This window comes from Ammospiza nelsoni, chromosome 7 (genome assembly GCF_027579445.1).
Source record: "Ammospiza nelsoni isolate bAmmNel1 chromosome 7, bAmmNel1.pri, whole genome shotgun sequence".
Classification (NCBI taxonomy): Eukaryota; Metazoa; Chordata; class Aves; order Passeriformes; family Passerellidae; genus Ammospiza; species Ammospiza nelsoni.
Window position 1 is genome coordinate 11,202,150 of NC_080639.1, and position 12,195 is coordinate 11,214,344.

The 12,195-nt window shown below is 37.4% G+C and overlaps 1 long non-coding RNA gene across 1 annotated transcript in view; it reads left to right on the plus strand.

Annotated features, from left to right (window-relative positions):
- LOC132075769 (uncharacterized) overlaps positions 1-12,195 on the plus strand; it is an 85,446-nt gene that overhangs the window by 72,356 nt on the left and 895 nt on the right. The window lies entirely within an intron of this gene.

Genomic DNA, 12,195 nt, shown 5'->3' on the forward strand with positions numbered 1-12,195 from the left:
ATAGGCATCTTTTCCATAATGACTGTGAAGCATTAGGTTTAAAATAGGTTTATTTTACATAATTGCAACAGCATTCTTCTCTGCGAAGGATGAAAAAACTCCAAAGTGCCACTGTTCTTAGAATTTTATTTATTAATGGCCAGGACTTCAAGCCTCATGAATTTGTCGAGAAGACTAAAGAGAACATCTAAAACTATGGCAGCGTTTTTATGCCACTGGGGAAAATCAGTATTTCTCTGATAAACCTGTCTTTCTGCTCAATGATCCATGAACGAGGAAGGATTTCCAAATATGCCACTGGATGCTTCAAAGGAGCTTTTTGTCCCTTGTGTCAACAGACACATCTGAAATAATGTTGCAATTTTTAATGTGACACATCATATTGAGCTGCATAATTTCTGTGGCAAACCTGAAGTCAGTGTGATCTTTTACAAGGGTAGCATAAGCAATATCTTATTTTATCCTCTGGCTGACCAACAGCTTCATCTGCCCAGCTTAAAATGTAAAAGCAAAGCTCAAAGTTAGATTAGAGAGACTTTTGCAGGATTGATCTAAGATTTTAAAGAAAGTAAGGATGTTATAATACGAACCCAGGCCTCTATACAAAATTACTTGGTAAATTTTATCTTCAGCGTGAACAATTGTGGATCTTTAATTTTGATTTTAAAAAAAATTGAATTAAAATGTTTAGCACCTGTCCAATATATACCTATGTGGTATAAAATACATCCTGTATCTATAACCTTTTAGAACCTCATGTCTGTGAGAGGACCATGGCATCTTGTAGCTGGGGCTGTTCTTATCTGTGGTGTGTGACACTGGCCAATTTGGTGCTCCTGATAAACTTTTCTAGCTATTCTAATGGCTCCAAAACTGTTGAAACAAAATAAGTCACTATCTTCAAGATCTGTGCAATAAGATCCATGTTTTGATAGGTGTGTTTACTGGGTGTGATTTACCAAGCTTCTAAAAAGAGAGAAAAAAAAAAAAAAGGAATTGCAACCAACACCTCCATCCCCCCTCTCTGAATGAAAACCATGAAGAGCCAGCTATACTATTCCAATTCTCCCATTTTCCAATGTGTTTTTCTTAGCAGCAGCAGCTCTTTTGGGAAATGTAACCATGGAAATTAGAAATTACTATCCTAACAGCAATTTGAGAGTCATTTATTGAAAAGGGTGCTCTCTTTGAGGGAAAGATTGGAGGGGCAGAGGGAATAAGTTGTATGAATTCGCATTAATGACCAGGGCTTGAAATACTGAAGAGCTGAACTACTATTTAATGACTGAAAATGGATCCAAATTGTATCAGTGATAATGAACCAAAGAGAAAGTGAAATGTATGAGGGTAAAAATAGTGTGAATCCCCCAGTTTTGAAAACCTTTTCTGCCTTCACAATCCTTGCTATTCATAAAAGTACTTGATGGTTCTAATTGCTTTAACATCTCATCAAGGCTTCCTATATCAATGGGAATGTTCTCTCTTCCTAGATATGATTTAATGATTTAATCACTGTGGTTTCTTACTGTGAGCCCTGCTAATAGGGATCCTACACAGATTAGGTAAATTGTATTCACTCAAGGACTGTAAATAGTGAAGCACTTAATTCTACTACTTTTTTTCCTCCTCAATTTAATTGAAATGGAACAATTTAAATAGAGCAATTAGAGATCTCTCTGGCAGCCCAGGAATAGTTAAGATTATCTTATTTTATTATGATTGCTTTCAGATCATTAATGTAAACAGCTAGTTTGGAGCTATATCTTAGATTATGTTGGTTCTCAGGCTACGTAAAATGCATGTAAACAGGCATGAAGTGCATTTCTCACCAATTCCACCCTGTGCCTCGTCCTGTGGCTGACATTTTCCATGAGATGGGTCACTTGAGGTGGGTTGGCTGTGTGGGGAAATAGGCAGATTCCACCCTGCCACCTTGCCTGCCTTTCCTCCTGCAGCTGTTTATGATAATTCCATCTGAGTACTCGGAACACGTGCGCGGTGTTGCTGCTGTCACACAGACTGCTGGCCATGAAGGCTTCTTCTGATCCTCTCCTCCTGCTAATGGGCTATTTCAGATGCCATGGAGTCACATTGAATAGCATTTGAGGCTAAGCTTGCAAGAAGAGAGCTTGCTGTATTTTCTAAAAATTTACTGTAAGGGAAGCACGTGAGCATTGTGGTTGTGTTTATTTGCAGTTAATTTCTCTCAGAAATTAGAAAGATAGGACAAAGGATGAGGTGTATTACACCAAGGATTTGGTATCTCTGTTCTTCACCTCAACATCTATTCTGTTGGGCTAGTGCCAGAGAGCAGACCATTAAAATCAGCAGCCTGACAGACACAAAGGGCTGTTTGCACCTCACAGTAAAGGTGGCAAAAAAGGACAAAGGGTCTGAATTTATCATGGCTTAAATTTGAACTAAACACTTCTTGAACAGAAGATAACGTTGCCACATAAACCCCATAACTAAAATGAGGGCCATGTAGGATGTCTTGAGTCATCAAGAAAAAGGAGGATTTGAGCTGTTCATCCAGGCTTAGTCTTACCTAACAAAGAGTTGTATGAATTATCTGAGCATTTCTAAGCACCCAGTCCCTCAGGGAGAGGTTGGTGCAAACACTCATTTCTGACCTGACAATAACTTCTGCCCATGTGCTGCAGCAGGTCGTGTTTTCTGCCTTCATTCTGTTTTCATTTCATTTTATCGGTCAGGTTCCCTGACTGCGCCTTTTTCTTTCATGCCCAACATGCTGGATGAGGAAAGTTAATGTTTTAAATTTTGATTCCTGGTGAGGATCAGGTTCTCAAGCAGATTAAGTGAACTTTTGAATTAAGAGGTATTTTTTTGTTCCCCTTTAGTAGCATCTGCTTTTTGTTCTCTGCTCTGGGTTGGTTATATCATTTGGAATATTTCTGGAAAGATTCCTGAATATTTTAAAGTAGATATCTCTCAAATTCAGAGTTCTTGCAATTTATTAAAATTAAAGGCCATTCCCTTTCAGGCTGGAACACCTCAACACTGCTCCTTCACAACAAGGTCCCAATCCCCACACTCCCTTCCTTCTCCAGCCTTCCAAGCACAGAAAATATGCAAGCTCATCCTTAGCAGAGCTCTTATATACCAACCATTTACAGAATAAGACTTTTTTTTGCATTCTTTTTGCTGTAGCACATTCAGGCTATATCCATGCTGAAGTGCTTTATATGAGAATTTAAATAGGTAACAGCAGGACAATCTGTTTAGGTCCTTTCATGTCCATCACCGTAGCAATAATGGCAGGTAACTACTGCTGATGACTGAAATATGACTAAAAGATGAGGGAATTTTCTTTTGAGTTGTTTTTCATTGTAAAGCTGAAAGAAAGAAGGTTCTTTCCACATCAGAAAGTGAAAAATGTGATTTGGAAAGAGGTTAGGTTTAAAAATAGACATGAGACCTTAAGGAAAGGGGAGTGCTCCTTCTGTAACCTAGAAACTGAAATCCCTAAAGAAATATCCAATACAGCAACCTGAAAAGGAGGAGAATTTTAAAAATTCAGTGAAATAAGCAGAAGAAGAATTCCTAAAAATAAAGGAGAGAGAGAATGCAAGTGAAGTGGTAATCACAGGTTTATAGCTCTTACTCATGTGGTCCTTTGTCCATCACCTTAACAACTGTCTCTGAGAAATGTGGGAAAGAGGATTTATAGAAGCTTAACACATGACTAAATTGGTTGTGTATCTGGTATTTTGTGGTAGGAATTGTGACTGAGTGGTTCTGGGGCTTTCTATATGTTAGAAAATAGGTCATGGTGCTCCTGTTCTTTATTTAGAAATGTGGCAGAGGCCACGAAATTTTTAGTTAGCAATGTACAAATCAGTGCTGCCGGTGATGCCAAAGAGAGCTCAGCATGTACAGCTTGTCAGTGAAATCTGGCTGGAGTTTCTGGCACTTGCCAGGAGGTGCAGCAGGGTAACAGAGTGAGGAAAGCCGAAAGCCTCCTCTCCCTTGCACAGCACGTGGGGTGGCCAGCTCAGAGCTGCAATCTGTGCACTGCTGCTGAGGGAATGAAGGATGTTGACAGAAGATGCTAAGGAAATGTTCAGTGCACTGAACAATTTTAATTTTTTTCCTTTTTTTTTTTTTTTTGCATCAACCTTTACAAAAAAGTAAACTGAGCAGAGGAAATCTCAACCAAAGAGCCTTTCAATCTTGGTAAAGGAAAGAACAAAACTCAGAATCCTTAAGTGCTCTTAAATCTGGTGAGCCTGATGAGTTTTGAATTTTGTCTGTGGATACTTGAGGTCTGCAGTTGTCACTTTTGAGGACATGTGGAGGACTGGCAAGGGATCAGGAAAATGAAAGATATATCTGTGATGCCTGCCTCTGACCAGGAAAAGGAGGCTGGAGTGGTTGTGTGCTGCTCAGTTTAATTTCAGACTGCACACTTCAGGAAAAGCCTGGATTCTTGGATTAAAGGCAAACCTGAAGGGAGAGACCTGCCTTGCAAAGACACAAAGGACTTAGGAGAGATTTGTTTCAAGCCTCTTCTTTTAAGTTTTCTCCCTCTCAAGGGTTACGTTGTTCCAGGCAATAATGGTAACAACAAAACCCCCTTAGAGTAGAAATTGGAAATAATTTTCCAGATGGCAGGCTCTCTTTAATGAAAAGCAATATAGCCTGACCTGAGCACTCTAATTTTGGCTTGGGGCCACTTCACACCAACACTAAAGGTCTTTACAGGCAGGAAGAGTAAGTGTCTTTCTGGAACAATATAAATACATTTAATCCTGTGCTGGGGCAGGGGAAGAGCCAACAAGAATTCTTGATGCTCTTTCAGTGACTCTTTCCAGTGGTGCTGTGCTAAAGTAGGCCTGGTGTTCCTTTAAAAACAAATAGATTTACTATGAATCTCAGACATTGCACACTTACAGTAAGTTGAATAACAACTCAAAGGCAAAGGATGAATTCTTATCTGCTAGCAATAATGCAATGATAAACAGATTGAAATTACTGGGAAATGCATGGGTTGTCATTAGATCAGTGTCACAAAATGTGTGTTCATGTGCTGAATATACAATTTCACGATGAACAAATGCTGTAAGTAACTCTGCTGTGTTGCTGAAACAAGAAGTTATTGCATATCTTTATTTACAGGTAAGCATTATTCCAGCTGACTTGCATTCAGCAACCAAATTACAGGAAGGAGGTAACAGCTGAAACTGTATGGACAGCCTTTAATAGGAAGTGAAGAAATTAGTTAGACCAAAAATTTATCTTGCAATATCAGGCCTCATTGTTGCCGGTAAGGTTTTTGTTAAGCCTCATAATGTGAGTTATTTTTTCTGTGCTAGTCCAATACATGGAGTTATTTTGAAAGTAGAATGAAATACAGTCTTTCATTTTTTCTTTATATTTCCAGTGAATTTCTTTATAATTTCTGTTAAGTTTCCAGTAGTCATGTTGTCAATCTGTCAGTGTTCAGCAAAACAGCTCCCAAGCCAGGCAATAATTCATGTTATTCCTTCCATACCTAGGATAATCTATAAATGTATATAGATGTATAACATCAATATATATAACTATTTCTAAAGATTCTCTCAAAGTTTTGATTTTTGTGTACTTGATGACCGTGACTTTCTTCATAGCAGACAATAGTTGAGGTATGTTTTGCTTCCATTCAGAAAATATATCTCTATTCTGCTCATTGAAATCAGTGCTCTGATTTGAAGGCTATTGTGATATTGGCTTGGTTTTCAAATTGAGAAATTTCTGAAGGTCTTCTAGAAATATATTCCTTAGTGTCTCTTTTTCATAATAAGTTATTTAAGTTCTGTAACAATTAACAGTTGGGAAAACTGCTTGGACTTATAGCTTAAGGCACTGAGTAAAGGAAGATTATGATGCAGTTGAGTTTTAGACATTCAGCTTTTATTCCCTTAAATTTTCATTCCTCCTTCCATGAAAATATGCTGCCTCAAAGTTTCTGCATTAAACCCTTAACTATAACAAAAATCATGTTCTCTACTACTACAACTTTGCCTGCAAACCTCAATATATGCTTTGTGTTCACCATAATTTCTAAATTGCTCTACTTCCTTTTTCTACATTTAGCTTTTTATTGTCAGTTCTAAGTTACAAAACGAGGTCATATTGTTGTATAACTTTTCCTAGCAAGGTGGGCTCTAGGTATTTATTGTAGCAAGCTACAAAGGGTTCTGTTCTCACTGGTTTTTGCTGGACTTCTTTATTTAGCTTTGTTCCCATCAAGAAATATTCTATAAGATAAAAATCAAGGAATTAAAATTATGCTGTTCACGTGAGATGATTGCACAACTCTATGCCACAGTAATGGAGCAATTCCTCAGGTGCAGATTCCCCTGGTAAAGAATAAGGAAAACTTTAGACTATGCCAAATTTCACAGTCTGAAAAGTGCATTAAAAAAGGCATCAAAGTAAGCCAAAATCCCCCAACCTCCCCCTGTCCACCCCTGTCCCAAAAATACCACAAAAGCATTCTGATTTTTTTGTCAGAGTTGTAGTTTCCTGAAGTTGCATGTTGGTTATCCTGCATTTCCACAAAACACAACTGCAGGGCACAACAATAAATAGCAAGATTAAAAGAAGTACAGCTTGCCAGCACTTCTTGCTGAAATTCAGCTCACTTTCATTTGCTTTCCTTGTGGGGTAAGTGCAGAACCCTTGTCAAACACACCCCACCTCTGCAGGTCAATGGAAATATAGAAATAAATGCCGGCAAATGGGAGATGCTGATTTTTACATCAAGGTAGCAGAAGTCTGGATTCAGGTTCTGTTTAAATGACATTTATCCAATAATGAAGAGCAGGCAGAATGATGAATGTGCTTCAGTGTGTCTGTGCTGAAATAGGTTTATAAACAAGCACCTGCCATAAATCACAAAACCAGCTTTGTCAAAAGTAACTAGGGACCAGATGCATCTTTATAATTACCTGTGACACCCATTGTCCTGCTTTCATATCCTCTGTTCCTCACTTAGATAATCTGCTTTATTTTGCTTGTGGTTTCAGTGATTTGCATTCTCTTTTGAAATGTGGGCTTACGTCTGGGGAGTTTCTCATGGAAGTCTCTGCCAGTTGCATCAGGGGCAGTAAAATGTGCAATGTTCAGTGGCTAAATGCTACAAATCATTTATTCCAGAGAAAGGCAAAACTAGTCACTCGTCTTCCAAAAGAACTTTGCCATGTTTTCCCAGTTTAAGTATTTTTGTTTTCTTGGTTTCTGGAGTTTGGTGGAGGAACTTCATAATTTCAGGTGGAGGAAACTTCATAATTGTTTTCCTTGGCTACATCTCATATTCAGGGTTATGCTGATGGTCTCAACTCATAAAGCTATTTTTCATTTGCAAAACTGTAGAACTCATGAAGATTTTTGGTCCTCATTTCATTTTGAATTTATTTTGCAATTTGAGAGTAACTGGCTGTTTATGGTTCCAGATAAATGGTTATTTCTGGTTTAATTTAAAGGGGGTTAGGATAGGAGTTCTGTCTCCCTCTTTATTAATTTTTCTACCTTATTGTATTATCAGGCATTTAGAAACAGCATTAATGCAAACAAAGTTAGGCTTAAAGCAGGCATCATGCAGGAATAGAGATTAAAAGAAAAGGGAATATAAAAGCTTGGAGGTAAAACCTGATTGAATTTGACTTTTAAAAATGTTTTTGTATTTCCTACTGTGGCTACTGTGCTTAGCTGATGCACAATCACAGTGATGTGTTCCTTCATATTGGTTTACAAAAGGGCTTTGCAATAATCATGGAATAGAAAGTACAGAACTAGACAATAAATGCCTCTGCTCTTAGGTCAGCCTATTTAATTTCCCTTTCAAATCCAATTGTTCACCTGCTGTGGTTATTAAATATAAGCACAGTCTGTATTTGAATACCCTGTCTGTGCCACTCCAGCACTCTATACCTGTTGCTTTGCCATTACTGATGCAAGTTGCCTCCGAGGATGTTTGTAAGAATATGAATATATTATATTATGTCTTTTACTTACACTACAGCCCAGAGCTCTTTTTTCTTCCCCTTTTGATTTTTTTTTTTTTTTTTTTTTTTTTTTTTTGGCTGCAACTGTGTCCACCAGGCCATTTAATCTGATGGGTTTACATTTTAGATGTAGGATCAACCTCACAGACCTGATCACCCATCAGATGGTCAACTAGATTTTAATGAAGTTGTGTTGTAGCATGTACCCCTTTTGGTTATTATCTATAGAAATATGGGAATATAAAAGCATGAAAATAACACTTAACAAAATGTGTGAGGAAAAGAGAGAAAAAGAAAGAATGATGGTAGAAAGAGAGCAGCATGCATGGAGCCAATGACAAGTGCTGATTGTTGGAATTCAGATTTATTGGTGTGATAAAAAGTATTACCCCAGCTTGCAGGATCTGCTTGTTGGCCTCTTCCCTTACCTGGCTTGTAGCCTCTGGTGGTGGCTACAAACTGTTGAATTTTGCCTGAGAAGGCATTGCCTCATTCCCCTGCCTCTGACTGAAGTCAGAACAAGAGACACCAAGGCAGAAGAGATGTGCAGAAGGCTGTCATGTATTTCCTAAAATTTTTGGGATGGGCTTTGTTCTTGGTAACATCATGCTCACGTGACAAGCTTAGTAATGGCAAGATTTATACAAAAAATGTTTCAAATATTTGAGTTGAAAAATTTCAGTTCATGTCTTTCAGTGTACCTGCAGAAGCCTGAGACAATCATTTCTCCCACAGGAAAGCTCATCTGAATCCTGCACTACATAAGCTTTACTTTAGCAGATATTTTCTGTTCAGAGTGCTCTTGGACTCCAAGAAAATGTCTCTGAGGTTCAGCATAGTTCACTAATATTTTCTCCATCCCATTCATCTTCATTAAATATTACTCTATTATGAGCAGGTCTGACTAAAACCCCAGCTTTCCCCCGCTCAGTCTTCCATATTTTAAACACACAGGTTGGATTTTGTTACTGTTTGCACCTTTTTAGCTTCTATTTTACCTGTGTTTCAAAGTTTATTCTGAAGTGGGAAAGAATGCCAATTAAGGATTTTCTTCTTGATCACAAAGGAAATAAAGAGCATTTCGAAATAAAGAGCATTTCTTTCCTGGCTCAGTTGCAAGCATTCCACCAGAATTTCCAAGTAGCCTTTGAGCAACTGTCAGCCATTCACCTGTGAGGAAAGATTTCAAGTTTTGTCATGCAATTAGTGAGTCTTTAAAAGGCCACAGCATTCACAGGCTGAGCTCTGGCATGGAAGTCTCTGCACACAAAATTCTCTTTTTTCCTAAGCATATCTGCAAACAGTCCACCTAAGAGAGGAGGAGTAAATTAAATTAGCGAGGAGACGCAACAATAAAAATGCTACTTCAAGGGGAGTAGTCAATGCTGTGCATTAGGAACTTTCATAAACACCTGAATAATGGACTTAGTTTTAAAACACAGCCGCAGTTTTATGGCAATGTTCCTGAGCCATACATAGAACACACAGGCACTCACAAACATTTACTTTGGTATCAAATTTTCATCCCTGTCTAAATATACATCTAATTCAGCTCTTTAATGAGGAAAGGTGTTCTTCCCTGAATGTAGATTGCTGTGTAAAGTTTTGGTTCTAGTCTTATCTCATTGAAACTTCATTTTTCCATTATTTGAGCAACAGAACTCCATGCTGGTAGCACTCTAAATGACTGCCATTTAGCAGGTAGCTGGTAATATGCCAGTCCAGCCCTTATGTGTTGCCTTTAAATTCTTCTTTAAAATTAAAGATCCTTGTTTAGTAATGATATGTGCATCAGCATCTGCTACCTAATTTTCCCATGAAAAGTAAATTCCAAGACAAATGCAGTAAAGTTCAGAGAAGATTTTTTTGGCTGGTAAATTCCTGATCTTTGGTGTTCTGGTAAAATACTGTCCCCAGTCATTGCAGCAGAAGCATTCTAGAAATGCATAGAGAGAAGGCAAAATTATTGTTCACTCAGAGTATGAAGGTTGTGTTCAGACATGAAAGCAATAGATAGCTAAGGTTTCATGCCTGTGCTCTATAGCATTACTTTAAAAAAAAAAACTCCTATTTTTTAGGAATTTTTTTTAACCTTTTAAGACATTTTTTCATTAATATATATCTACCTAAAACTGGCTTATTTTTTGGTACTGCATCATTTGGTTCATAAATTAAGGCTATCTGTCCTTCTTCTCTGGATCTTCAAGAGCGGTATATTACCTTTCTGATAATCATCAGAACTCTGTGGTTCATAATAAATTTTTCTCCTTGAAGAATTTCTTAATTAAGCCATTTAATTATCTTACATAACAGAGAGAGAATTTGGTATTGGTTTCCAGGCTGGTGTATCTTTCAGTCATAGTCTAGATATAAATTCCCTATCCTCTGTGTACTCTTTAAGAGCCCGGTACATTCATACAAGCGCAGGCATTTCTCCACATCCCCATGGCATGATGCATAAATGACACTTTTCTCTAACTTTCAAGGAATTTAAGGCATTTAATTTCCATAAATTGCAGATTTTTAGAGCTGATTATAAAAAGGGGAAAAACAACATGAGAAGACTTTGGGTTTTATTATGTCAAATAAATGAATGAGAGGATTTATGTGATTGATTCTTGTTATCACTTATGGCCATTTTAATTATTATATGCTTCAAAGAGATAAAATGCAAATTTGCAGCTGAGGTATCTGTGATCTCCTAGTGAGTTACCTATATGCAAATTGCTAAACGATTTTTAATTGGTGCACCTCATCATTCAGTTATTTTAATAAGTCTGGTAGCTAATTTTCCTACCGTCCTGCTGCTGCTGTTTATCTCTCCCTTCAGTAAGGAGCAGTTCATTGACACCAGCATCCTGAATCCTATTTATCATAAATAGCTGCAAATCAAGATTAATTCCCCTGGTAACCTGCAATTTAATTTTACTGTTTGACTATGAATGCATTCATTGTGCATCTGTGAAGAACCTAAATCTGATTAGAAGCTCCTCATTGCACTTTGTCTGTACCATGCTCAGAACTGAGATCATTTAAATGTACTGTGGAGTTCATGTTTTGTTGAATAACAATAATGACAAAAGATACTGTAAATTCAGCACAATCTTTTTAAACCGTGCAAGATCAAATCAAAAATCCTCAGATTGCAAGACAATTACATATTTTGTAACCAAGCACTGTCTAGAATGATATTTATTTATTTTCTACCATTGGCAGCAGACACCCAAGAAGAAATCACAGTAGGCATCAAAAAGAAAAAGCACATTGTTCTTAATTTTAAAGTTGCCACAGATTATTACAACTTCTGTCCCAGTCCTCCAGTTACAGGACAGAAGAGAGCATGTTCTCTCTGCAGAAAGGGCTTTGTGTGGTTTGAGTGGCAAAGTCTCATGGGCTTGGCCTTGGTTTGGGTTATGAATCTATGTCAGTACCTAGGGAGGTACCAAGGCAGGCAGCATTCCCAAAAATCACAACTTACACATGGGAATGGAGAGGATCTGAATTTTCTATTCAACTTTTCAGCTCCTGTTTGGAAGGTTTGATAGGCAATGAAGAGAAACACCTTCCATATTTGACTATACAGTGCACAGGGCTTTATGAAGATTTGGATTTCTTTCTGTGGTTTTTGGTTTAGAAATGAGACTTCAATTCCTGTCAGGACTGAGGGGCTCAGCTTTGTTCATCATTATCAAACAAAGCAGGATAACAACTACGAATTATTAAGATTGATGGTAGAACGTTTCCAAGATGTAAACTTATAAGTTCTTTGCCTTTACAACTTTTAATTAATTTTGAAACCTGAAAGCATTTTACTTGGGGTTTTTTTATGTCTCAGTTTCTTCTTCTAAAGGCCTTGAAGGCTCTATGGTCAAAAAGCCTAGGATCAGAATTTCAAGGCCATAATGAGCCATCACCTATGGTCAAACTTGACCTAATTCAGCTACAAGCTCCCTTGAGCAACTCTGTTCTTAGTCAGAAAAAAATGTAGTTCCTCTTTTTTAAAAGAGCTTTTTCTGAATAAATATAATATAGTATTTAAAGTAATAGAAACTTGAGAAAATTACCTAGATAACAAAATTATTTTCCTTTCCCCCCTCCTTAAATATTTAACCATGATGATGTTTCTAATGTATTTATTATATGTTACAATTTTCAAACTAGAAAAACAACCCTAACAAACAAATTC